We start from the raw sequence: 23,961 nt of genomic DNA on the forward strand, positions 1-23,961 counted from the left end.
ATAACCCAAAAAAAAAAAAAAAAAAAAAAAAAAAGAACAAAAAACAAAAACAAGAGTCAACCACAGAGTTTCAAAGCTTTAAAAATATCACAGGGCTACAGATTTAGCTCAGTGGTTCCATCACCTGCTTCACAAGTACAAGGTCCCGAATTCTACCCCTGGTACCAAAACAAAAACAAAAACCATAAATACATATACTTGTGTTTTTAAAAGGCATACACAAAATGTAGTCATAGTTTTGTTATCTTTAAAAGTTTTTTTTAAGACAGGATATGGCCATGAACTTGTGAAGAGCCTCCTACCTCAGCCTCCCAAGTGCTGGGATTACAGATGTGTGCCACCACACTTGGCCAGTTTCTGGTTTAAATGATAAATTAAACATATAAGAATTTCATAGCCAGGGATTTAGCTCAGTGGTGCCACTGCCTTGCAAGCACAAGGTCCCAAATTTGATCCCCGGTATCAAAAAAAAAAAAGAAAAAGTGGAAGAATTTCATGCTGTAATAGAGATAAAGTCCACATTCTTTAATATGACATAAGTCTGTCGCCTTCTGATTCTATCTTTGACGCCTGCCATTTGTCTTCCCTCGCCTCCTACAAATATTCCAATACTACCAAATAATTTGCAACTACTAGTGATCCAGAGCTAGAACACTGGAATCATCCAGAGTCCCAGTTTCACTAGATTCGGTTTTTGGCTGTGTAATGTTAGTCAAAATTACTTAATTCTTCTAAGCCTGCTTCCTTATCTGTAGAATGATCATAACAATTAAAAGTACAGGTAATAGCATTTAGCGTGAGCCAGGCATAGGTCTACAAACTTTATCAGTATTATCTTATCTCATTCTTTTTTGGGGGAGGTGGTTGTATTGTTTTGTTCAGTTTTTTGAGACAGGGTCTCACTATGTAGTTCAGGCTGACCTAGAATTCATTATATGATCCAGACTGGTCTCAAATTTGCAGCAATCCTCCTGCCTTGGCCTCCTAAGTGCTGAGGTCACAAGCATGTTCCACCACACCCAGGCAGGAATAAGTCTTGTAGAAAGTTTTTCAATGAATTTGGAAATACTGTCACTTAAGCAGAATGTGGATCAATGGAACAGAATAGAAGATACAGCAACAACCCCAGGCACGTTCAGCCATGTGATCTTTGAAAAAGGGGCCAAAAACATATGCTGGAGGAAAGATAGCCTCTTTAAAATATAGTGCTGGGGAAACTGGCTTTCCACCTACAGAAGATTGAATCTAGATCTGTATCTCAAAGATAAAAAGGGATCAGAGATCTAAATGTTAAAACAAGCATTCTGCTGGGAGATAAAAGTAAAACTATTAAAGGCATAGGCATAGGCAAGGGCTTTCTGAACAGAATACCAATTACATAAAAAATAACATAAAGAATCAACCATTCTTGGCAAGACATAGTGGCACAGGCCTGTAATCCTAGCAAGAGGCTGAGACAGGATGATTGCCGTGAATCTGAAGCCAGCCTAGGCTACATAGTGTGTGCAAGGCCAGCCTGAACTACTACTGTACACATAGTGAGGCCCTCTCTCAAAAAACAACAACAACCAAAAAATCAACCACTCCTTCAGGATCGTGGTAAACAGCATATTAACTATTATTATTCTTCTGCATTCTGCCATGAAAGTTATTTTATTTTTTAATGGAAGAAAAGCTTTTTATCTTTTCTTTATTAATATCTGCTTATACTATACAAAAAAAGAATCAACAAATGGGATTGATTATATCAAATTAAAAAGCTTCTGGGCTGGGGATTTAGCTCAGTGGTTCTGCCACCTGCCTCACAAGCACAAGGACCGAAGTTCGATCCCTAGTATCAAAAAAATAAACAACCAATACAGAGACAAACTACAGAAAAGGAAAAATTTTGCCAGCTACTCTTTAGAAAGAGAACTAATATCTAAAATAAAGACCATATATGTATGTGTATATATATATCCCCAAATAAGACTAAATCACAAAATGGGCATCCAAAAAATGTTTTAAAAAGTTTGAATGGGCACTGAAATGAAAACACACTTCTCAGAAGTAGCACAACTGGCCAATAATACATGAAAAATGTTCAGTATCTCTGGCCACTAGAGGAATGCAAATTACAACAGTACTGAGATTCCACGTTACTCCAGAAAGAAAGGCCACCATCAAGAAATCAAATGCTGATAAGGCTGTGCGAGAAGAAAGAACCCTTCTACACTGTTCATGGGAATGTAAACTAGTACAAACCACTGTGGAAATCAGTATGGAGATTACTCAATCTAGAAACAGAAATTTAACCCAGCTATTCCTGGGTATCTTCCCAGAAGAGTTAAAGACACCATATTACAGTGTTACATGCACACCCATGTTATAGCAGCCCAGCTCATAATCACTAAATCTTGGAAGCAGCCTAAATGTTCAGCAACAGATGAATAGATAAAGAAAAAAATGTAATATTTACTCACAGTGGAGTACTACTCTGCCATAAAGAAGAATAATTTGAGTCACTTGTAGGAAAATGGATGCACCTTGAGACCATAATGTTAAATGAAATAAATCAGACACACATGTTTAAATGTTTCCTGGTTTTCCTTAATAGAAACCCAGGCTAGGCATGGCACATGACTGTAATCTCAACATTTGGGAGGCTGAGACAGAAGTATCAATGCAAGTTCAAGGCCAAGCTGGGCACTACATAGTGAGCTCAAAGCCAGCCTGAACTATGTAGAGACCCTGTCTCAAAAATCAAACAAAAACGGCAGGGCACAGTGGCACACACTTGTGATCCCAGCGCTTAGGAGGCTGAGGAGGGAGTATCAACACAAGTTCAAGGCTGGGCTAAATAGTGAGTTCAAGGCCAGCCTGCACTACATATACATAGCAAGAACCTGTCTCAAAAACCAAACAAACCAAAGCAGAACAACTGAAAGCATACATAAAGAGCAAAATAAAGCTGGGTGTGGTGGTGCATGCCTTGTAATCCCACCACTCAGGAGGCTGAGGCAGGAGGATTGCTGTGAGTTCGAGACCAGCCTGGGCTACATAGTGAGTTCCAGGTCAGTCTCAACTACATAATGAGACCCTGTCTCAAAAACACACACACACAAAAAGGCAAAATAAAACATGATAGGAGGCAAAGAGACAAGGAGATAGGTCTTTTGTAAATGGGAAGGTGACTAAGAGAAAAGGACAGGGTGGGGAGGGGACGTAGAATTATGTTACAAACATGCACTAAGTTCCCATGTTGAATATAATCATTATGTACTACTAATTAAAATTAATTTTTAAATAAATTTAGCTAAGAAAAATGGAAAGAACTAAACCAACAGAGAAAGAAAAGAAAATGTCAAAATGACTTCTACTTTTCAAACTTTTATCATCTTCTTGACTGTTCCTTGAATAGCAAATCTTCAAAGCAAGCACATACAGGATATCAGCCTTTTATCTCACTCCTATCAGAGGAAACAGCCTTATTAGTAACTAAAAATGGTTCCCAAAATAGCAGAGACTAAAAATTCTAATAGCACTGATAATACACAATGTAAGTTTCTTAAGCAGTTATTGTGCCTCACTGCAAATCAAGAAATATGAGAGATTCTTCAAAAGTAAGAAAAAAATAAGTTTCTTTCACAATTCCATCAAGTCCTCTGTGACATTTGTCATGGGAATTCTATGAAGTTCTTTTAAAGAATGAGAATAGAAAGTTACAGTTGATATAGTGCAGATTACATTTATAAGTGTGAAGCACAAGCCAAGGATTTAGAATAATGCTAACCATGTGACTGTGTTACAAAGTTGGTTACCACATCTCTCATAAAACTTCCCAAGCGTCTCCAATTCCTGTTTGTTGCTGATCGCTTATTTGAACAGGTCCTACTGGATGGAAGTTTTTCTTGCTACAGCCACATGACCCTAAGACTCACCCCTAATGAATTCATGGTAATTCCTGTTGGCTCCACCTTTAAACCACCTCTTACTCGAGGGCTTTTCATCTTCATGGTAAACATACTAAACCAGACGTCCATCCTCTCTCCTGCCTTCAGGTTTGATTTCTACTCAGTTTTCATCTCCCTTGTCCACCCTATCTAAAACAATGCTCTTTTCCCAGATTCTCTAAGACTACAACCTGCTATATATTTTCCATAGGACTTATCATTATCTCATTTTCTTTTACTGTATTTATTTATTGTTTCTCTGTGGGATGTAAACTTTTTCATTACTGCATGCCCAGCACCTAGAAGAGTATACACTACGTAGTAATCCCTTAGTAAATATTTGCTGAGTGAATGTCAAATTCCTGAATATAGAAAAATCTAGTGTGCCTTAATGACTAGAGCTGCCTTATCTGTGGCATGAGAAACCATCTTAGAGTATTTTAAGTATAAATGAATACATTAAAATAACTTATTAGAGAATTAGCACCACAGTAGTAACAATGGTTTGTAGTTGGTGTGGTGTGGGGACTGTAATCCCAGCAGCACTCAGGAGGCCAGGGGTGGAAGATCACTGTGAGTTCAAGGCCACCCTGAACCACATAGAGAGGCCTTGTCTCAAGAAACAAAACAAAACAATAAACAAATAAACAAAAATTAAAAGAATGGGTTTTATAGGTTGGCATGGTGTATATGCTTATTAATTCCATGACTCTGAGACACTGAGGCAGGAGGACTCCGAGTTCCAGCTCCGCTGGGGCAATTTAGCAACTTACGAATACCCCGTCTTGAAAAAGTCTGGGGAGCTAAGGGATTTAGCTCAGTGGTTCCGCCACCACCTACCTTGCATGCGCAAGACAGTTCGAGCCCAGTACCAAAAAAAAGGGAAGGAAGGAAAGGTCTGGGGAAAGCCAGTGCAAAGGCCCCTAGGTTCAATCTCCAGTACCTCTCTCAAAGACGAGTTTTGTATGTTTACTATTTACCAGATACCATGTACATACAATGATCTTACTCAATCTTACAGCAATCCTTAGAGGAAGATGTCTTCATCTTCTAGATGAGGAAACTGAGGCTTAGCAAGGTTAAATTACTTTCTAAAGTCATACACATATTATGATTTGGAAAGCAGGAATTAATTTTCTTCATTTTTTGATGCTGAGGATTAAAGCCAGGGCGCCTCATGCATGAAAGCACGCGCCCCTGGGTCAAAAGCCAGAATTTAACAGCACATAGTACTGCCTTCAAGACAGAAACATATTTTGAGAAGGAGAAATATCTAAGTCAGAAGTCTCTAAATGGTGATTCTAAACTTGGAAGAAAAAATTTAGTTTAGATGTATTTATAAATTGTAGACATGTGACCATAAAAACATCATGTAGATCACAAAGCACATAAAAACTAAAACTTTAAGGCACAATATTTTGTAAACATCAATTCATCAAAAATAATCAACTAAACAATTCATTTGGTTTAATAATTAGAAATCAAGTACATAAAATATGTGGGTACATTATCTATTTCACTTTTAAATTTTTCAATTTTTCGTGGATCAAATTCACCAAATCAAATCCAGAGTCTTGTCTCTAACAAGCACTCTAACACTGACTTATGCCTCCACCTTCACTAACATTTTACTAGTATATCTTGAGGCCAAGGGATTTAGCTCAGTGGTGTCACACTGAGCTAAATCCCCAGCCTGAATATATTCATATTTAAAAAAATCTCTATTGACAACCATTTGTCCTCACAGAGAGTCAACGATTTTGGAACAGTTATCTTTTGGAAAAGGAAAACAGTATGAGTAATTTTGCCTGACAACTTTAAAAAATATTTCTCTGTAATATAACAAGAAAACTACAATACAAAATATTTTCATGACAACTGCTCTTCTCATTTTCAAAGGATTATAAATGATTCTACTATTTAAGATATCTATACTAAGACAAAGTAGTACATTCCTACAATCCCAGCACTTGGGAGGCTGAGGCAGGATTGCCACTGGGGGCAGCCTGGGCTATGTAGTGAGTTCAAGGCCAGCCTGGACTACTTAACAAGAACCTGTCTCAAAAAACAAACAAACAAACAACCAAACAAAAAAACAGCTGGGTGTGGTGGCAGATGCCTGTAATCCTGGCACTCGGGAAGCTGAGGCAGGATTGCTGTGAGTTCAAGATCAGCCTGGGCTACATAGTGAGTTCCAGTCTCAAAAGTGAGACCCTGTCTCAAAAAACAGTAAAGAAGAAAGAAAACTATTCTAGTAATTTTGAAATACACATTATTTATCATGGTGACCAGGTTGTACAACAGGTCTAAAGATGTGTTCTTCCTGTCTTAAACAAAAGAAGAAACAAAGAAAAAAAAACAAAGGAAGCCTAGTGGTGAAGAAGAGATAGGCACTATCTGTTGGAAGTGAGTCAGGAACACTGTTCTGCTCAGTTTCAGTATCAAGGAGGCTAAATATCATAGCAGTGGCTGTGTTTTGGCTGTACTTGGACTTTAATTCAGGGCTGGGGACACAGCTCAGTGGTGCAGTGCTTAATCATCATGCCTGAGGCCCTGAGTCTAATCTTCAAACCAAGAACAAAACAAAAACAAAAAGCACCCAAAGTCAAAATCTAGTGCTCTAGCTAATAAGTGTACAGACAAGCTAGGTATACAAACTATACCATATCCAGAAATGTACCAATAATACTAAGAGGCTGTACGGGTCATTGGGGAAACACACATTAAATAAAGCAGAAAAAAACTAACTCCAAACCAGCTTCCATTATCTGTCTTAAAACTTTTTTCTCTCAGTACCAGGGATCAACCTCAAGACCTTGTGCTTGCAAAGCAGGCGCGGTGCCACTGAGCTAAATCCCTGGCCCCTTCTCTTTCTTCAAGACAGGGTCTTGCTTTGTAGTGTAGGCTGCCCTTGAACTTCCTATGTAGTCCATGCTGGCCTTGAACTTGAACTCTTGCCTCAGCCTCCTGAGTGTTAGGATTATACGTGTGTGCCACCATGCCTGGCTCCTAAACCAGCCCTTTTTTGGGTTTTAAAAATTTTCATTAGTACATTTTAGATATACATGATGCTGACATTCATCACAGGGAATCTGTACCCTGGACAAGATGCATCTCGCTTCTTTGTTTCCCATTCCCCTCCTCTCCTTCAAACCCTCTTCCCCTCCTTACTTACAAAAGCTTTGTTTCCATTTCTTCCCTATTTTTTTTGCCTTGTCCTTTCTTTCCTTTCTCCCCTCTCCTCTCCCACGTTCTCCTCATTTGAACATTTTTTTCCATTTCCCATCATCTAGTATATATTTTGGTTCTTATTTACACTTTGTTTCTCATACCAGAAAAACAATGGGGTATTTAAGCATGGGTGTCTGATTTATTCTCACTAACAGAGCAAAACTTTATTTCCATGTTGATAATGATTATTTATTAGGATTGATTTTACATATAGCTTGGGAGAAGACCTGACATTCTCCATTGAATGGATCAAAAAGGAATGTAAAACTACAAAACACTGGTTAAATTACAGTAAACAGAGTAAATACCTTACTATTTTTCTCTAATTAACCAAGATGAATTTCTTTTTTTGTTGTTGTTATTTGAGACAGAGTCTCACTATGTAGTTGAGACTGACCTAGAACTCACTGTGTAGCCCAGGCTGGTCTGAACTCACAGAGATCCTCCTGCCTCAGCCTCCCAAGTGCTGGGATTACAGGAGTGCCCCACCATGCCCAGCTCTGAATTTCATTATAAACTTTTTTCATACATAATAATTTATTTCAAGAAAGGAAATAAAGAATAATCAAAAAACCATTTAAGTATAGGGTACAAATAAATTAAGAATTTTAACACACAACTCCTACTTCCTATTTCAAATTATGATTTGAGAGGCACTAGTGTCAACTATAGATCTAATGACTTAAACCCATCTGCTCTTGTCAGAAAGTTAGGCTGACTTAAGGGTGACAAAACCCAGTTCTATTTGGCATCCATATTTAATTATTGGTGGTCAGAACGGGGGTAGCCAAATATTAAGTGTGTTCAGAAATTCAGAATAAATATCAAGTAGCTCAGAGATAACAGAATTATTCTATCCCCTGATCTGGAGTTATGTACAAATGAGTAGCTTTTATCATTCACTGAAAGTTTCTGAACAAAATTCCTCTAGAGTCTGAGCTGCTAAACTTTATAGAACACCAAGAGTACTAAGAAATATACTGTAGTAAATTATAGTGGTTATCACAGTTGATAATGGTAATATAATTTCTTTTGATTCTTTATATGCCTCTCAGCACATTTCAGGAAGGGTGTGTCTTTTTACTACTAATCTTTATGTACATTAAAAAAAAAAAAAAAAAGATGGGGGTGGCTGGGGATTTAGTTCAGTGGTTCTGCAGCCTGCCTGCCTCCGAAGCAGAAAGACCAGAGTTCCACCGGGTACAAAAAGGGAAAAAAAAAAAAAAAAAGCTTCAGGGGCCAGGGATTTAACTCAGTGATGCAATATGTCTGGCAAGCTCAAGGCCCTGAGTTCAACTCCTAGTACCAAAGAAAAAAAAAAAAAGCTTAAAATTATTTTCTATCATGGATTATAGGATGAAGACTCATAGTTCCTAAGTGTTTAGAATAATCTGCAAAAACCTATATTTCTTTGAATGCCACTTAGACACTGATTAACTCACCTATCTTTACATTATTCTAGTGATAAAACATTTTATGTAACTGTTCAAGAGAAATGATTTATGGCCTTTCAATTTTTAAAATTTCATATAAAGTGTCATATTAAGCTTTTCTAAACCAGTCTTCTACTATTAGCTTCTTAAGAAAGTACCAGAGGCTGGGCGTGGTAGCACATGCCTGTAATCCCAGCACTCGGGAGGCTGAGGCAGGAGGATCACTGTGAGTTCAAGACCTGCCTGGGCTACACAGTGAGTTTCAAGTCAGTCTCAACTAACTACATAGTGAGACCCTGTCTTAAAGAATTGAAAAAAAAAAAAAATAATGCCACATCACATATTTACTCCCTTCCCTAAGAACCAACATTTCTCTTAACGGCACACTCTTTCTTAGCACATGGGGCCTGTCCTTTTCTTGCGTAATTTTGTGAAAGGGGACATATTATAAACATTTCAGGCTTTCTGCGTCATGTGGCCTCTGTTGCAGCCTCTGTTGTTGTATGAAAGAGCAACCATAGTCAATATGTATATACAAAAAATAGGAACAGCCCATCAACTTTGGCCTGGGGCAGCACGGGTGGCCAGCCCCTACTGCAGAAGAATTGGCTAAGTATAGCAGAGCAGTTTGGAAGAAACTGGCCTCTAGTCAGACCTGGGGACTGACTCAAAACCCAGTAGCTAATCGCTCTAACACCCTGAGGTGGAACACTTTGAATTCAGCTATTTCCTGTTAGTTAAGATTCTTCTACTAAAACTCAGGTTGTCTTGCTTTTTATCTGGAATAAATTATTCTCATTCAAGACCTTCCTTGAGTATTCTTATTGAGAAATTCAATTTAAAATTAATAAAGGATATCCAATTTATTATCCAATTTAATTTTTTTAAACTCAATGAAAATATAACAGAATCAAGACATTTAAAATAGGTACACTAGCCGGGGATTTAGCTGTGGTTCCGCCGCCTGCCTCACAACCACAATGAAGGACCCAAGTTTGATCCCCAGTACCAAAAACAAACAAACAAACAAACAAACAAAATAGGTGCGCTGACTACCTGCTCCAGTGAATTCATTTAAGTCAACTACAGAATATGAAAAATAAATTCAGAAGTGTAATAACTTTAAAATACACTACTTCCACTTTTGTCAGTATTTTGCATTTATGTATATAATCTTATCCTGGAAGAAGAATTTCTCCCTAAACATTATCTTCTTAAAATCTTGAGGTGCATTCAGAGCCACAGGCAATATCTGACATATAAAACTGTAGTACAAGCCTTTCAAATTTGGCATTTCACTGGTACAATACAATGACCAAGGTATGTAACTATACAGCGTCTAGACATTCCAGTGAGACCACTATTTTCTTATATGTACAATGATTAGAAGATATTCTACAAGGGGCAGTGAGATTAGTAATTTTATAGGGTATGTTCTGACAAAATTTCAATTGTACAATAACACAAACAACTCTGTTAAAGCCATGTTTTATTTGCTGACTATTGGAAATGTGATTTATTTTTAACTATTTTCTTTAAAGTCTGTGCTCATAAAAATCACGGAAAGTTGGAAAGACAGTTAAATCACTGAAACTTTAAATATATCTTATACAATTTTGTTTGTACAAAAATACAAGTTAAACAAAGCAATCATGATAATTTTAGGCAAATCTGCTTTACATGATTTTTTAGTTATATGTAAGTTTTTTGGTTCTTTTACTTGTGAAAAGATCAAGATAGAAATATCTCAAGCTTATCCTTCTTTGTGGCAGAGTAGTACTCCATTCTATTAAAAACCCCATATCTTTATCAATTCATCAGTTGATGACCATGTTTCCAAGATTTAGCCATTATAAACTGTGCTGCTATGAACATGGGTGCACATATTTCACTGTGGTATGATGCTTTTAATTCTTTCAGGAAGATATCAAGAAGATGGACAGCTGGGTCAAATGAACCTCTAGTTTTAGTTTTTTCCACAGTGGCTGCACCACGCTATACTCCTACCAACAGTAGAAAAGGGTTCCTTTTTCTCCACACCATAGCCAACATTTGCTATTGATTTTTCTTTTTCTTTTTTCTTTTTTTTTTTTTTTTTTTTTTTTTTTTTTTTTTTGCAGTACCCAGGATCAAACTCAGGACCTTGCTCTTGTGAGGCAGGCTTGGTACCACTGAGCTAAATCCCCTAGCCCTACTGATTGATTTTCTTTCTTTTTTTTTTTTTTGGTTTTTTGAGACAGGGTCTCACTATGTAGTTGAGACTGATCGGGAACTCACTATGTAGCTCAGGCTGGTCTCGAACTCACAGCGATCCTCCTGCCTCAGCCTCCCGAGTGCAGGGATTACAGGCATGTCACTACGCTCGGCTTGACTAATTTTTGTGGTATGAGGAACTAGGGATTGAACATGGGCCCTTATGCTTGCAATGCAGGCAGTGGAACCACTGAGCCAAATCCCCAGCCCAATTTCTTGATAGCAGCCATTCTTTCTGGAGTAAGATGGAATCTTAGCCTTGTTTTAATTCACGTCTCTTGAATGACCAGTGATGCTGAATATTTTTTCATATATTTATTTGCCATTGTACTTCTTCATCTGAGAAGTGTCTGTTCATTTCAGATGCCTATTTTTGGATTAGGTCTTTAAATTGGGGGAGTCTGGTTTTTTTTAATTTCTTTACATATTCTAGATATTAACCTTTGAGGAATACCTGCCAAAAAATTTGTCTCTTCTGTGCATTGTCTCCTCACTCTTCGATGGTTTCTTTTGCTGCGCAAAAACTTTTTTCTTTTTTTTTTTTTTTTTTGGTACGGGAATTGAACTCAGGACCTTGAACTTGCAAAGCAGGTGGCAGAACCACTGAGCTAAATCCCCAGCCCCAAAAACTTTTTAATGAGATGAGATCCTAGTTGATTCTTTGTGATATTTCCTGTCCAGTTGGGGTTTTGTTCACAAAATTTTGCCAACATGAATATCTTCAAGAGTTCTACCTATTCTTTCAGTAGATTTAGTGTTTCTGTTTTAATATTTAGATCTTTGATCCATTTCAATTTTAGTTTAGTGCACTGTAAAAGATAAGGGTGCATGTTTAATCTTCAGCTGTGTGGAAAGCAAGTCTTCCCCCATGCTATTTATTAAAAAGTCTTTCTTTCTTCCAGTGAAGGCATTTGGCCCTTTTATCAAAGATAAAGTGGCTGGGCTGGGAATTTAGTTCAGTGGCTATACACCTGCCTGGCAAGCACAAGGTCCTGAGTTCGATTCCCAGTATTAGGGAAAAAAATTTAAGGTGGGCTGAGTATGTTCGGAGTTGTTTCTGAATTTTCAGTTCCACTGATCCTTGGGTCTATTTTTTGTTTTTTTGTTTTTGCCAGTACTGTGCTGTTTTTATCATAGTAGCTTTGTAGTATAACTTCCACTCAGGGATTGTGATGCTCCCTGCCTTGCCTTGGTTGCCCAGAATTGCTTTTGCTATTCTACATCTCCTTAGGTTCCAAATGAATTTTAGGATTGTTTTCTCCAATTCTGTGAGATATGTTATTGGTATTTTGATCAGGATTACATTAAATCTGTACAATTATTTCAGAAGGATGGTCATTTTCACTACATTGGCTGCTCCTATCCAAGAACAAGAAATAACAAGAAACCTTTCCACTTTCTGGTATATTTTTTTGATCTCCTTTTTCAGAGTACTGTAGTTTTCAATGTAAAGGTCTTTTACTTCCATCATTAGATTACTTCCCAGGTATTTCTCTCTTTTTTTTTATGCTATTATAAGAGGTATTTCCCTAATTTCTCTAAGACTTTGTCATCTGTGTACAGTGTTAACTTTTTTTTTTGAGACAAGGTCTCACTATGTATGTAGTTCATAATTGAACTCACTGTCCTCTTGCCTCAGCCTCCCAAGTGCTGGGATCCCAGGTATGTGCCACCATGCCCAGTGTAAGTGTTGACTTTGTATCCAGCTATGCCTGAATTTGGTTATTAAATCCAGGGTCTTCTGGTGGAGTTTTTGGGATTTTTCTATGTAGAGTACCATGTCATCTGTAAATAATGATAATTTAACTTCCTTTCCTATCCTTATTCCTTTTATTTCTCTTATCTGATTGCTCTGGCTACAGTTTCCAGAACTATATTGAGTAAGAGTGGTGACAGCGGACATCTTTGTCTTGTTCTTGATTTGTCCATTTAATATGATGTTGGTTGTTGTTTTGTCGCAGACAGCTTTTGTCAGACTGACATAAAGACCAGCTATTCCAATGTTCTGTAGGGTTTTGATTTTTGTTTTTAAATGGTACCGGGGATCGAACTCAGGCCCTTACACTTGCGAGGCAGGTGGCAGAACCACTGAGCCAAATCCCCAGCCATTCTGTAGGGTTTTTCTCACAAATAGCTGTGGGACTTTGTCAAATGCCTTTTCTGTATCGATTGAGATGATCATATGGCTTTTGTCCTTGGCTCTGTTAATACTGTGTATTACATTTACTGATTTGGGCACCTTGAACCATCCCTGCATCCCTGGGGTGAATCCTACTTGGTCATGTTGTATAGTCTTCTTCATGATTTGCTGTTTGCCAGGCTCTTCGGCGAATTTTTCCGTCTTATGTTCATTAAGGAGATTAGTCAGTATTCCTCTTTTTTGATTGGGTATGTCTCTGGCTTTGGTGTACCAGGGTAATACTTGCTTCCAAGAATGAATTTGGGAGTGTTACTTCCCATTTTTCGGAGGGGGACTGATTTTTTGGTACTGGGGATCGAACTCAGGACCTTATAATTCCCAGGCAGGTGAAGTGCCACTCAGGTACATTTCCTGTTCTGCTTCCCTTTTGATTTCATTAAAGAGTTTGAGAAATGGCAGCATTAGATCTTCTCTAAATTTCTTGTAGAATTCAGCTGTGAATTTGTCAGGACCTGGGCTTTTCTTTGTTGGCAGATTTTTTTTTTTCAGCTTTAATTGAGTTTATTGGTACATTTTAGGGATACGGTACAGTTACATTCATTGTTGGGATCTTGTACCTCTACATGACAAGTCTTAGTTCTCATTTTTTCCCCTTGTCCCTGCCCTCCCTTCACCCCCTCCTCCCTCCCCATCTACAAACACTTTATTTCCATCTTTTCATTCTCTCACATTTTTTTCTTTTCCCTTATTACCCTTCCCTTACCCTACCCACCTTCCCTACACCTTTAGTTCCTTTCTTCCCATTTCTAAATGTCAGTAATCTTATTAGGATCTTATGTATTATTGCAGATTATTCACACCAGGGAAATTATTCGGTATTTACACATGTGTGGCAGATTTTTAATGGTATCTTCAATTTCACTGATACTGGGTTACTTAGAATTTTTATATCTTCTTGATTCAGCTTTGGTAATTCATTTACATCTAGGAATCTGTCCATTTCTTCTGTATTCTCCATCTTATTAGAATACAGGTTATTAAAGTAGGTATTGATGATTTTCTGGATTTTTGCAGGATCGGTTGTGATTTCACTCTTTTTATTCCTAATTGTATGACTTTGAGTCTTTTCTTTCCTTTCTTTGCTAGGGTTGGCTAAGAGTTTGTCAATTTTATTTAGTCTTTCAAAGAATCAACTCTGATTTATTGATTTTTTGGGGGGGCAGGGATTGAGATTCATTGATTTTTTTTTCAAGATTCATTGATTCTCTATACTGCTTTCTTAGTATCCACAGCATTAATTTCTGCTCTGATCTATATAATTTCCTCCCTTATACAAACTTTGGGTTTGACTTGCTCTTCTTTTTCTAGAAGCTTGAGGTTCAATGTTAGGTTATTTGAGCTTGCTGTTTTTCTGATATGAGAATTTATGGCTATAAACCTCTCTTGGAGGCTTGCCTTCATTGCATCCCATAAATTCTGGTCTTTTGTATTGGCATTATTGTTTAATTGTAGGAACTAATTTCTTCTTCAATGTCATCTGTGACTCTTACGGCTTCCGTCTCGATGTCCCGATGTCCCACTAAACTCTCATGCAGTCATAGGTGGGGTTTTTTAGAGGTGGCTGGATCTACAATGTGTGGCATAGACTGATTCATGATGAAATGTCAAGATCAAGAGAACTAGGATTAAGGGCATGAGGGCTACCCACCCTAAGTAGACTGCATAAGATATAAGGGACAGAAAGAGCTATAGTCCCTTGCTTGCTTTGCTACCTCTTAGTAGCAAGTTTTAGCTCAGTTTGTAAAGGTTTCAGTGCTTAATCAGCTGTCTCCAAGACAGGGTGGCATCACAGAGGAGAACAGTTAATGTCAGGCAGAGGATAGCAAAGCAACAAGAGAATTTAACAGTTCTTTTAATCTCATAATTTATGCCGTCTGCTTAGGGCAGGGAGCATTCACACTTTATCCCAGCACTCTTGATCCTAGTATTGCACCACAAATCAATCCCAGCTCCACACACTCTAGATCCAGCCAATTCTGAAAAAGCCCCACCCATGACTGCATGAGGCTTTGGGGTGGGGACATTTAAACGGGTTCCATAACATTCCACCCTGGTCTCCCAAAGTCTCATGCATATCTCTTTATACAGAAGGCATTTTATTCCCTAAGAGTTGCCAAAGTCCTGACAGTTTCAACACTGCTGAAAAATCCAAGTCCAAAGTGTCCGCTGAGATTTAAGGCAAACTCTTAGTTGCAAGTCCCTGTAAAAATATAAAGCAAGTTAAACACTTTCAAATTCAATGCCACAAGATAAACATTACTATTCTGAAAGGTACAAATTGGGGGATACAAAGAAAGGGAACCAAAGCAAGCCCAAAATCTAGTAGGGCAAACATTAAGTCCTGTAGTTTCTTTTTTGGGGGGGCGGGTGTTACTGGGGATCGGACTCAGGACCTTACACTGTGCCAGGCGGGCGGCGGAACCACTGAGCTGAATCCCCAGCCCAAAAGTCAAGGGCAGTTCAATGGGCAGCATTTGAGGCAATCTGAGGCAAGGTGTGAACTCCAAAGGGCTTGGGTGTCTTGGCCACTAGGGCACTGCCTATGATTGTAGCTTCCATGGCTTCTCTCTTGGGTCAGCTCTACTCTGCTTGTAGTTTTCTTCAGACAGTCCACATTCCTGGTTTCTCCAAACTTCTAGGGTCTCCACTGCACCTTCAGCTTCATATTCATAGCTTTACACATTGCCCTCTCAGGGTCACTGCCTGGCCTCCCAAGCCTTCCTGGCCTCCCCCACAGCTCTTGCATTCTGCATGCACCTAAAACCATGCTACATGGATGACACCAAGGTCTGCCAACAGTTGGAGCAGTCGCCAGGCTGCCTTTTCTTGTGGCAGGAGGAGTCAAGTGCCTATGAATCAAATCCCAAGGAACAACTTCCCTAGGCTGCCGCCATTCTGGAACACGGTGCTCTGGGGCTCTCTTGTCAAAGCAAAGTCTTTTACTTTTGCTAATTCTTGAGGCTGTGGAGGCTGGAGTACTGTTGGTTCTTGTGATGTCCTCAGGCCATTTTTTCTGTTGCTTTCTTCTGAATATTTGGCTCCTTTTTCCTAGTGTTTTCATTGGCCAATTTGTCCTCTCTTTCATCTTCCCAAGCAGTAACTTTACTGGAGTTTCCTTTCTGGCCAAACTCAAAATGTTTTAAATCATTATGCTGGGCTCTTTGCTCTTGATTCTCAAAATAAATCTGACTAAAATTCCCCAATTGAGGCTATGCCACTGCCTCAACATTAGACTGACTTGAAATTTCTTCTGTAAGATTAATAAATTTGCCTTCCTTAATCCCAGTCTCAGGAAATCTCTGGACAAGAGCAACATGCAGACAAACTTTGTCCCAAGGTATAACACATCATCTTGATTCCAACAGCCAATGCACTCCTTCTTCCTAGCAGAAACCTCAGGAGTCTGGTCTTTACTGGCAGGATTTCCATCAGCCTTCTGGTCTTCTGAGCTCTGACTAGAATCTCCCATCGAGTCCTGCCCAAGGCGTTTTAGCTCTACTTCCTCAGCCTTCATCTCCAAACCTTTCCAGACTCTTCCCACAGGCCTTTTCCAAGGGCTGCTGAGCCACGTGGTCATTTATAGTCAAAGCAATGACCTCGCTTCTCTGGTACCAAATTGTCTCATTTGCTTTTTTCTTATTGCTGAGACAAAACACCTGACATACAAAATTAAGGAGGATGGTTTATCTAGCTCACAGTTTGAGGATGTTCTGGTCCATAATCAGCTGTCTCTAAGGCAGGGTGGCATCATGGACAGGCATCACAGAGCAGACAGTTCATGGCAGACAGAAGGTAGTGTTATGGCTTGTGTTTAGATCCCCCCACCTCAAGGGCTCATGAGGCCATAGGTGGGGCTTTTTCAGAGTGGCTGGGTCTAGACTGTGTGGAGCTGGGATTGATTCATGGTGCAATGCTAGGATCAAGGGTGCTACGATGAAGGGTATGAGTGCTCTCTGCCCTAAATAGACTGTGTAAGATATAAGGGATAGAAAGAGCTGTTAAATTTTCTTGTTGCTTTGTTACCCTCTGCCTGCCATGAACTGTTCTCTGTGGTGTCACCCTGACTTGGAGCCAACTGATTATAGAGTGAAACATCTACAAACTGAGCTAAATATACCTTTCCTCCTTTTATTTGGGGTGTCAGGTATTTTGTCTCAGCAATAAAAGAAAAGTAACTGACACAGAATTTGGTACCAGAGAAGCAAGGTCATTGCTTTGACTATAAATGACCACGTGGCTCAGCAGCCCTTGGAAAAGGCCTGTGGCAAGAGCCTGGAAAGGTTTGGAGATGCCGGCTGAGAGAGCAGAGTTGGAATGCCTTGGGCAGGACTTGATGGGAGATTCTAGTCAGAGCTCAGAAGACCAGAAGGCTGATGGAAATCCTGCCAGTAAAGACCAGGCTCGGGAGGTTTCTGCTGGGAAGAAGGAGTGCATTGGTTGTTGGACTCCAGGCAATGTTTGTTATACCATGGCAGAAAGACAAGCTCCTAGTAACCCCTGCTTCATCCTGAGCCTCCTTTATAAAGCTTTGGAATGTACATTCCATTTTTGAAATTGGCATTATAAAAATATTTCATTTGTGGAAAATATGACATTTTAGATGTAGTAACACATACATTATTGTTCTGGTCCAAGAGGATAAAAACAATTTGTTCTGAGTACTTCAATAGTCAAGATTATTTTACACACGTCTAGGTGGTCCACAAGAGGATAATCTATTGCGTAAATTTCTAATATTCTGTTAATTTCTCAAGTCATTTAGTTGGTTTCTAAATTACCTCTTCTATTAGGTGTTTATGAAAGGAATACAAATTAAATGTCTTATAGTAGAACACATGAATATGTTAATAACACATGCCCTAACTAGAACACAATAGAATCACATCTTAGGACTGAAACATAATAATTATGCTAAATAAAAGAGTAATATAAAGAGGAAAGCCTAGAGCCACAGATGGTGGCACACTCCTGTAACCCTAGCTACTCTGAAGGCTGAAGCAAGAGGATCCCAAGTTTTAGGCCAGCCTGGGCAGAAATAAAAAATAAAAAGACTGAGGATGTAAGTCAATATGAATCCCTAGGTTCAATCCCCAGTTATTGGTATAAAAAGGGTAAGCCTATAAAATAATGTTTTAGCAAATATCAGCATTTTATAGGCATTCAACTAAATTTACCTGCGAAAAATAAATTTATAAAGATATTTTGGGGTTGGGGTGTAGTTCAATGATAGGATGTATACTTAGCATACTTGAGACTCCAGTTTTAATCCTTGGCACAACTTTTTTTTAAAAAATGAAGAAATGAGCCGGGGTTTTAGTTTAGTGGTGCTGCCGTCTCTGCCTAGCAAGCACAAGGACCTGTGTTTGATCCCCAGTACCAAACAAAATAAAAAACAAAACAAAACTAAAAGAAGAAATATAATCTCAAGGCTAAATATTTTCCAAATACTGTAATTTGATGATATATCACCCTCACCATTATTCTCCCAGAAAGAAGCCATTAAATGTAGAGGAATATGTCATTTAATAGCATGGCTGAGCAAGGTGGCACACTCCTGTGATCCCAGCACTAGCGAGGTTGAGGAAGGAAGCCACTACAAGTTTGAGGCCCCTATGAGACTATATAGTGAGTTCAAAGAGAGTCTAAACTATTATAGGGAGGCCCTGTCTCAAAAAACAAAACAACAACAAAACAAAACAAAACAAAACAAAAAAAGCAAGACTGAGGTCAAAGCAGTACTCTCCGACTAATAGTTCTTAAACACCTATAAGTGACTAGTGGCACCTGGTTACCACTATCCAAAGATTTTCAGCAGATAAAATGTAAAGAGAGGGAATCCAGGAAGATTGGAAGAGGTATGTTTGTACCCTAAAATAATATTTTTAAGAAAATTAGTATTAAGCGCTTACATGTGCCAAGCACTATGCTAAGCACCTATATTTATTACTGCATTTCTCTCTCACATCCACCCTGGCAAGAAGCTGCTGTTATCCATAATAGCAAATGGTTTTATTTTGTGGGTGAGGAAGCTGATGCTGGTTAAATTATCTAGTTCTGCTTTATTCCAAAGCTTGAGCATTTACCCACTATGTATTATTTTTGTGGGTAGACAAAACAATAATATCAGCTAATATAACAGGATGTCAAATGCTACTTTTCCTGTCTTCTTTGAGTTTCAGCAGGGGCCTCAAAGGCCAAAATGAAAACAATAGGAACAGTGCAAAGTTTCAAAATAAGGAGGCTTAAAAACTGGCTTTTCTGACATCTGTCTATTCACTATCTATCACAGGGCTATAAAGAACTATAATAAATTATGAGGATTATAGGGGACAATAAGGACTGCAGACCAGGTGTAGTGGTACATGTCTGTAAGCACAGCACCCAGGAAGCTGAGGCAGGAAGACTGCCACAAGTTTTAGGCCAGCCTGGGCTTCACAGTGAGTTCAAGTACGAACTACAATAGTGAGACCCTGTCCCAAAAAAAGGGGGGGGGATACTTTAAAAAAAAAAAAACAACGGAAATGTGTTTTTCCTCCTTCTAAAGAGAAAGAAGGAGGTATTTCTAGCTGTTACAGGCAAAAGGCCTAGAACCTCGAGACAACCATTTAGTGTATCTAACAAGTTCCCTAGAAAAGTACAAATGGAAGAGGGATAAGGGATTCCAGCCAGGGAAACAAAAGCAGCTGGCTCATAGGTAGACTTTTTTTTAATGGCCTAGACGAAACAGTCAAATAAAAAGTTTTAATAGAAGAGAAATTTTTACAAAATGCCGCAATCATATAAAGCTAATAACATGAAAGTTAGAATTTCATTAGATTAATGCAAGGTTAGAAAAGATAATTTAATGAGTATATCTTAATCTTTTTGTCTAATTACACTTTAAAAATCTACAAGGTTAGAAAGAACTGTCCCAAACGTTTCGAGACAGGGTCTTGCCTCATAGTTCAGGATGGCCTTGAACTCAGTATATACCCCATGCTGACCTCAAACTTACAGCAATAGTTCTGCCTCTGCCTCTCAAGTGTTGGGATTACTTCAATTTATACAAATTACCATAGTTCTGAGCTGGGTGTGGTGGTGCACACCTGTAATCCCAGCATTTGGGAGGTTGAGGCAGGAGGATCACTGGGAGTTCGAGGCCAGCCTGGGCTACTTAACCGAGCTCAGGGCCAGCCTGAACTACAAAGGGAGACCTTGCCTCAAAAAAACCAAACAAACAAATAAAAACAAATTACTGCAATTCATAGTAACTTTAATATAACCTAGTTTTTAACTTATCCTTGGCTAAGTTCTTAACAAGACATAGAAAATAAAGACAGCAAAATCTTCACTTCCAAGTATTCAAAAATTGAAAAGGAATTTCTAGAAACTAAAAAGCAGCACATTTTAAAGTTTTAAATGGAGTAATATCACTATTATTTTCAGAAAATTTGAAAACAGAGACAATAGGAAAAACATTTATAAGTCTATTACCTCCTATATAATCATTACTGGTATATTTTGGTACATTTTCTCCCTGCTTTCTTCCATAAACATGTTTGCTTTGGGCTGGGGATTTAGCTCAGTGGTTCCACCACCTGCCTTGCAAGCACAAGGTCCAGAGTTCAATCCCTGGTACCAAAAAACAGACAAACAAACAAACAAAACATAAACATGTTTACTTAGTTGCACTTACAAAGTATTTATAAGTATTTTTTCATTTAATGTTAAATAAGTTGCAATTTTCAAAGATTTCAAAGTATGGACACAATACTCTCCTAAAAATACAACCTATATCCATTGTAAAATGAGACTTCCTGTCTCATTCTAATGCTTAAAAATCTAAAAGATTTATATCAAGTTTTTTAAATCACATCCCTGAACTATGCAGCCTTTGCATATTCTATCTCACTTAACAAAAAGTAAAAATAAAACTACATTCATATAGCTATTAACACATGGCTCCTATCCCTCAAAGGACCATTAAAACACAGGAAGTCATAGGCCTGCAATATATTAACCCACAATCTCATGTAGAACCAAAGTTACTACTATGATCACAAAGTGATTACTGGCTCTTCTCTTCCTCTCTCTTTGAACAATTCAGCCCTAAAATCAGGATGTAGAATAGTGGCAGGCACACAGCTTGTTGCTAAGGTGACGGGTAAGGGGCGCATTTGTGCAGGAGGTGCAGGAGGTAGAGCCAGTAATTAAGTAGAAGAGAAAGAAAGCAAAACAGCAACAGGAAATTAATAAAATGACAGGAATAAATCAGTACCTATCAATTATAACTATCAATGTAAATGGATTCAACTTGCCAAACAAAAGAAACAATTAGCAGAATGGATCAAGAAACAAAATCCAGGGGCTGGGGATTTAGCTCAGTGGATCTACCAGTCTACCACCTGCCTCACAAACGTAAGGTCCCAAGTTCAATCCCCAGTACCACACACACACACACACACACACACACACACACACACACACAGACAAAAGAAGAGAAACAAAATCCAATAGTATGCTGTATACAAGAAACATTTAACACACAAAGAAATGCACAGACTAAAAATAAAAGGATGGAAAATAATATTCTACACAACAAGAATCTAAAAGCAAGCAGTAGTTATGCAAAGAAGGCTATCACAAGTTAGTCAACGGGACGATTCAACAGGAAAAGATAACAATTACAAACATATATGCAACAAAGCACAGTGTACCCAACTTCATAAAACAAACTCTAATGGACAAAAAAGACCAGATACACATCAATACAATTATAGTGGAGTAATCTTAAATCCCCATTATCACAAACAGATCAACTAAACAACAACAACAACAAAAAATCAACTAAGAAGCTGGGTGCGGTGGCCCACGCCCATAATCCCAGCACTCTGGAGGCTGAGGCGGGAGGCTGAGGCAGGAGGATCTGGAGACCAGCCTGGGCTACATAGTGAGTTCCAGGTCAGTCTCAACTACATAGTGAGACCCTGTCTCAAAAAAACAAAAACAAACAAAAAATCAACAAAGAAATACAGTTGAACCAAATCTTTGAAAAAATGAGCTAAACAGGTATTATACAAAGTACTCCACCCAACAACAGAATACATGTTCTCTTCAGCTGCATATGGTATTTTCTCCCAAACAGACCACATATTAATGAATAAAGCACGCTTAAACAAATGCAAAAATAATCCAAATTTTACTATGCATATTATCAGATCACAGTACAATTAAAGTAGAAATGCACAGCAAAAGAAACCACAGAAACTATGCAAACATATGGAAATTAAACAACACACTTTTGAATAATAAATGGGTAAAAGTATATTAAAGAAGTAAGACAGTTCCTAGAATTGAATGATAATGCCAGTACAATGAACCAAAACTTACAGGACACACACTGAAGGCAATCTTCTCAGTGAAGTTTACAGTAGTGAATGCCCACATCAGGAAAACAGAAAAAGCTCAAATAAATAACCTAATGATGCATCTCAAGGTCTTAGAAAAATAAGACAAATACAAACCCAGAGCTTGCACAAAGAAGGACATTATAAAGATCAGAGTAAAAATTAATGAAATGGAGAAAAACAACAACACATAATACAATGAATTGAAGGGCTGGTTCTTTCAAAAGGTAAAAAAAATAAACAGACAAATCCTATCTAATCTTACCAAAAAGGTAAGAAAAATTAATGCAATTAAAAAAAAAAGCCAGGCATGGTGGCACACGTCTGTAATCTCAGGAGGCTAAGGCAGTAAGATCGCTGTGAGTTCAAGACCAGCCTGAGCTACACAGTGAATTCCAGGTCAGTCTCAACTACATAGTGAGACCCTGTCTCAACCCAAATCAAAAAAGTTGAAATCACAACAGACACTGAATTGCCAAAACTGAACAAGACTTAAAAACCTTGAACAATCCAATAATCCAAATAATTGAAGCAATATTACTACTTTATTAAAAAAAAAAAAAAAAAACTACCAATGGAGAAAAGCCCAGGATCTGAAGGAGTCACAGACAAATTTTACAAGAACTGCAGGGACGATCTAACATCAGTACTACTCAAACTCTGTAATGAAAGTGAGCAGAAAGGAGTATCAAAAATCATTTTTAGAAGCTAGTAGGCTACGGGCTGAGGGTCTGCAGCAGGGAATTTCTCTATTTCATATGAGGTTCTAAATTCAATTCCTCAGAAGAGAAAAAAAAAAAAAGAAGCAGCAGCAGCAGCTACCGTTATCTCAATTCCAAAACCAGACAAGGATCAAACCAAAAAAGAGAACTTTACTCCAGTTTCTCTAGTGAACATAGATGGAAGAAGTCTTATAAGAAATTGGCAAACAGAATGTGACAAACCATAAAAAAGATCATACACCATGACCAACTAGGCTTCATCCCAGGGGATACAAGGATGGTTCAACACATGCAAATCAATAAATATAATTCATCACATAAACATAAGGACAAAAATCAGTGAGCATCTCAACAGAAGCAGAAAAAGCCTTTGATAAAGTCCAACATCCAGTCATGACAAAAACTTGAAGAAAATGGGTAAAGAAGATCTGTATCTCAAAATGGTAAAAGCCATTTATGACCAACCTACCACCTATATCAAATGGATAAAAGTTGAAAGTCTTCCTTCTAAATTAGGATCAGGCTGGGCATGGAGGTGCATGCTATACTCTCAGCATTCAGAAGGCTGAGATAGGAAGATGCCAGGAGTTCAAGGACAGCCCGAACTATATAGCCAGACTCTGTCTCAAAAAAAAAAAAAAAAATCAGGAACAAGACAAGGATGTTGATTATCACCACTCCTGTCTAACATAGTCCTCAAAAACACTAGCCAGAGCAATCAGACAAGAGAAAGAAATAAACCCAAAAAAACACATTAAAAGGATCCTAGAATTGATGACCAATTTTGCAGTATAACAAGATACA

General features: G+C 38.2%; 1 protein-coding gene across 3 annotated transcripts in view; it reads right to left on the reverse strand.

Moving 5' to 3' along the window:
- Dennd2c (DENN domain containing 2C) overlaps positions 1 to 23,961 on the reverse strand; it is an 87,254-nt gene that overhangs the window by 43,743 nt on the left and 19,550 nt on the right. The window contains exon 1 of one of the 3 annotated variants that reach the window (XM_010631236.1): positions 20,523 to 20,649. The exons of the other annotated variants lie outside the window; for them this stretch is intronic. The gene's annotated coding sequence lies outside the window, so the exon portion shown is untranslated. Of the gene's footprint in view, positions 1 to 20,522; positions 20,650 to 23,961 lie in introns of those variants that run through there. 3 annotated transcript variants of the gene reach the window in all.

This window comes from Fukomys damarensis, unplaced genomic scaffold (genome assembly GCF_012274545.1).
Source record: "Fukomys damarensis isolate Sample0158 unplaced genomic scaffold, DMR_v1.0_HiC HiC_scaffold_33, whole genome shotgun sequence".
NCBI classification, from domain to species: Eukaryota; Metazoa; Chordata; class Mammalia; order Rodentia; family Bathyergidae; genus Fukomys; species Fukomys damarensis.